This window comes from Schistocerca piceifrons, unplaced genomic scaffold (genome assembly GCF_021461385.2).
Source record: "Schistocerca piceifrons isolate TAMUIC-IGC-003096 unplaced genomic scaffold, iqSchPice1.1 HiC_scaffold_601, whole genome shotgun sequence".
Lineage (NCBI taxonomy): Eukaryota > Metazoa > Arthropoda > Insecta > Orthoptera > Acrididae > Schistocerca > Schistocerca piceifrons.
In genome coordinates, this window is record NW_025728843.1 from 15,001 (window position 1) to 20,000 (window position 5,000).

The window sequence follows — 5,000 nt, forward strand, 5'->3', positions numbered from 1 at the left end:
CGGCGCACGGCTACTGCGAGCCGTACAGGTAGCGTGTTGCGCGACACGACACGCACATCGAAAGACATGCAGTCTAGTCGGTAATGATCCTTCCGCAGGTTCACCTACGGAAACCTTGTTACGACTTTTACTTCCTCTAAATGATCAAGTTTGGTCATCTTTCCGGTAGCATCGGCAACGACAGAGTCAATGCCGCGTACCAGTCCGAAGACCTCACTAAATCATTCAATCGGTAGTAGCGACGGGCGGTGTGTACAAAGGGCAGGGACGTAATCAACGCGAGCTTATGACTCGCGCTTACTGGGAATTCCTCGTTCATGGGGAACAATTGCAAGCCCCAATCCCTAGCACGAAGGAGGTTCAGCGGGTTACCCCGACCTTTCGGCCTAGGAAGACACGCTGATTCCTTCAGTGTAGCGCGCGTGCGGCCCAGAACATCTAAGGGCATCACAGACCTGTTATTGCTCAATCTCGTGCGGCTAGAAGCCGCCTGTCCCTCTAAGAAGAAAAGTAATCGCTGACAGCACGAAGGATGTCACGCGACTAGTTAGCAGGCTAGAGTCTCGTTCGTTATCGGAATTAACCAGACAAATCGCTCCACCAACTAAGAACGGCCATGCACCACCACCCACCGAATCAAGAAAGAGCTATCAATCTGTCAATCCTTCCGGTGTCCGGGCCTGGTGAGGTTTCCCGTGTTGAGTCAAATTAAGCCGCAGGCTCCACTCCTGGTGGTGCCCTTCCGTCAATTCCTTTAAGTTTCAGCTTTGCAACCATACTTCCCCCGGAACCCAAAAGCTTTGGTTTCCCGGAGGCTGCCCGCCGAGTCATCGGAGGAACTGCGGCGGATCGCTGGCTGGCATCGTTTATGGTTAGAACTAGGGCGGTATCTGATCGCCTTCGAACCTCTAACTTTCGTTCTTGATTAATGAAAACATACTTGGCAAATGCTTTCGCTTCTGTTCGTCTTGCGACGATCCAAGAATTTCACCTCTAACGTCGCAATACGAATGCCCCCGCCTGTCCCTATTAATCATTACCTCGGGTTCCGAAAACCAACAAAATAGAACCGAGGTCCTATTCCATTATTCCATGCACACAGTATTCAGGCGGGCTTGCCTGCTTTAAGCACTCTAATTTGTTCAAAGTAAACGTGCCGGCCCACCGAGACACTCAATAAAGAGCACCCTGGTAGGATTTCAACGGGGTCCGCCTCGGGACGCACGAGCACGCACGGGGCGGTCGCACGCCTTCGGCTCGCCCCACCGGCAGGACGTCCCACGATACATGCCAGTTAAACACCGACGGGCGGTGAACCAACAGCGTGGGACACAAATCCAACTACGAGCTTTTTAACCGCAACAACTTTAATATACGCTATTGGAGCTGGAATTACCGCGGCTGCTGGCACCAGACTTGCCCTCCAATAGATACTCGTTAAAGGATTTAAAGTGTACTCATTCCGATTACGGGGCCTCGGATGAGTCCCGTATCGTTATTTTTCGTCACTACCTCCCCGTGCCGGGAGTGGGTAATTTGCGCGCCTGCTGCCTTCCTTGGATGTGGTAGCCGTTTCTCAGGCTCCCTCTCCGGAATCGAACCCTGATTCCCCGTTACCCGTTACAACCATGGTAGGCGCAGAACCTACCATCGACAGTTGATAAGGCAGACATTTGAAAGATGCGTCGCCGGTACGAGGACCGTGCGATCAGCCCAAAGTTATTCAGAGTCACCAAGGCAAACGGACCGGACGAGCCGACCGATTGGTTTTGATCTAATAAAAGCGTCCCTTCCATCTCTGGTCGGGACTCTGTTTGCATGTATTAGCTCTAGAATTACCACAGTTATCCAAGTAACGTGGGTACGATCTAAGGAACCATAACTGATTTAATGAGCCATTCGCGGTTTCACCTTAATGCGGCTTGTACTGAGACATGCATGGCTTAATCTTTGAGACAAGCATATGACTACTGGCAGGATCAACCAGGGAGCTGCGTCAACTAGAGCTGAGCAGCCGGCCGCCCGGGAGTGTGTCCCGGGGGCCCGCGCGAACACGCAAGCGTCCGCTCAATCATTCTGCAAACAGGAGGAGGCTGAGCTCCCCTGCACAATACACCTCGAAACCCTCTCAGGTCCCGGCGGCGCGCAGCGCCGTCCCAAGTACTTGGTCGGGTTCGAGAGAGGCGCAATCGCCCGGAGTTAGGCGAGTAGACGCTTTCGGTGCGACCACCCGTGCTCCCAACTGAGCTTGCCGCTGCCGACAGAGGCCCGGGAGCGTGCTGTCGTGGCATTGCCGGCGGGAGACAACACGCGCCACCTACGGTGACCGGCAGCTCCAACGCCAGCGCCACAGAAGGACAAAAGCCCCACTTGGGTGCCGAAGCGAACTCTCCCAGCACAGCGCACACGCCAACACATCCGCACAGCTGCGATACAAACCACCAGCGAGAACCGCTGGGGCGACCGAGCAGCAGACGGCGTCGCGGCGCCGAGCGCCGGGCGGCGGCGCATCCTCAACGCACACAGTCCTCAATCGGACCAGCACACTGCAGATGTCCACCGCGCTTCGCACCGGGCCCGCGAGGACCTACTTTGGCCGCACGGCGCCGCGCGCAGGGTGCGCCGGCGCGCAGCTGCGACGCCTGCCGCGTCCGTCGGCCGGCGCGCCTGCCACTGGCCGCCCCCACCAGCCGGCTGTAGCGCGTGCGCCCACGCACCGCGCGGCCAGCACGCCGGGAGGCGCCCCCTCACCGGCCGGGGACGGTCCCACCCAGCCACCGCCGCGTATCGCTTCACACCCAGATGCCGTTCAGTTTCGTCGGCATGGTGGGTATCGCTGGAACAACCGGTTAGTACCTCAACCTATCGTCGCCATCACCGATTCACCCCTAGCGAGAACAACCGCACCACAACGGGTTACCATTTCTTCATTTGCGTAACTTCACCAGAAAACGTAGGCGTCCATCGCCATTTGCAACTTCAACCATTATTGCATGCCTGTGTCAGGTGTCACGCCACACTACGTCTGCCCACATACACGCAACAAAATGTGCACGCCTAGACAATACGTGGAAGGTGGCCCCCGTACGTATGCGATGTCCATTGCTCGAACGACTGTCAACCGGCTTCTGTAGCATGTCGCAGATATGGAACGCGCTGCACCATGCCATCACGGTGTGTGAGGAGAGACGACTAGGTCCGAATACATCAACAGACAGCTCATGCTGATCGCCATCCACGGCGTCCGTTCCTCCCACACGTCTCTATGGCGTACCACACTGCAATCCAGCTCTCATAGGGAGACGACACGTAGCTGCGTGCACAATATTTGCACTGTATGGTCCGCCGTTTTTGGGCGCAGTCGTTGTACGGTCACACATGTGCCACGATGTATCATTCAGTACATAAGGACGAATGTGCAGTACAGATTGTGGTTCACGCGTACGACATCAGCGGACAGTTGACACAGGCCGCACCACAACGTAGCCTGCGTACGTCGCATGCGAAGGGCATTGAACATGCAAACTTGTCACCAACCACCTTGCGAAGGCAGGGGGCAAGGTGGGGACGTGGGGAGAGGTGGGGGGGGGGGGGGGCGGCATGTACGCCCTGCTGCCATCCACATTACAGTGTACAGCAGGAGCATGTGGAAAGTCAGCAAGACTTGCAAGGTGTTTAACATGAAGCGATACACAGGGGAGCGGGCAGTGCGAGTAGCGAACTATATTGCGAGGGTTGCGGGTGGGCAACACTACACTAATTGAACGAGTCGTATAACAATTACAGAGCAGGTTTAGGCGACAACGTGGGTTACGATAGGCGACAACGTGGGTTACGTTAGGGGACAACGTGGGTTACGTTAGGGGACAACGTGGGTTACGTTAGGGGACAACGTGGGTTACGTTAGGGGACAACGTGGGTTACGTTAGGGGACAACGTGGGTTACGTTAGGGGACAACGTGGGTTACGTTAGGGGACAACGTGGGTTAGGTTAAGGCACAACATGGGTTAGGTTAAGGCACAACATGGGTTAGGTTAAGGCACAACATGGGTTAGGTTAAGGCACAACATGGGTTAGGTTAAGGCACAACATGGGTTAGGTTACGGCACAACATGGGTTAGGTTAAGGCACAACATGGGTTAGGTTAGGGGACAACATGGGTTAGGTTAGGGGACAACATGGGTTAGGTTAAGGCACAACATGGGTTAGGTTAAGGCACAACATGGGTTAGGTTAGGGGACAACATGGGTTAGGTTAGGGCACAACATGGGTTAGGTTAGGGGACAACATGGGTTAGGTTAGGGGACAACATGGGTTAGGTTAGGGGACAACATGGGTTAGGTTAGGGGACAACATGGGTTAGGTTAGGGGACAACATGGGTTAGGTTAGGGGACAACATGGGTTAGGTTAGGGGACAACATGGGTTAGGTTAGGGGACAACATGGGTTAGGTTAAGGCACAACATGGGTTAGGTTAGGGGACAACATGGGTTAGGTTAGGGGACAACATGGGTTAGGTTAGGGGACAACATGGGTTAGGTTAGGGGACAACATGGGTTAGGTTAGGGGACAACATGGGTTAGGTTAAGGCACAACATGGGTTAGGTTAGGGCACAACATGGGTTAGGTTAGGGCACAACATGGGTTAGGTTAGGGCACAACATGGGTTAGGTTAGGGGACAACATGGGTTAGGTTAGGGGACAACATGGGTTAGGTTAGGGGACAACATGGGTTAGGTTAGGGGACAACATGGGTTAGGTTAGGGGACAACATGGGTTAGGTTAGGGGACAACATGGGTTAGGTTAGGGGACAACATGGGTTAGGTTAGGGGACAACATGGGTTAGGTTAGGGGACAACATGGGTTAGGTTAGGGGACAACATGGGTTAGGTTAAGGCACAACATGGGTTAGGTTAAGGCACAACATGGGTTAGGTTAGGGGACAACATGGGTTAGGTTAGGGGACAACATGGGTTAGGTTAGGGGACAACATGGGTT

The 5,000-nt window shown here is 54.7% G+C and overlaps 1 non-coding gene across 1 annotated transcript; it reads right to left on the reverse strand.

Moving 5' to 3' along the window:
- Positions 1 to 81: 81 nt before the first annotated feature.
- Positions 82 to 1,990, reverse strand: LOC124762529. Its single transcript, XR_007012518.1, has one exon. It is a non-coding gene; the product is annotated as a small subunit ribosomal RNA (ribosomal RNA).
- Between the last annotated feature and the right edge of the window lie 3,010 nt (positions 1,991 to 5,000).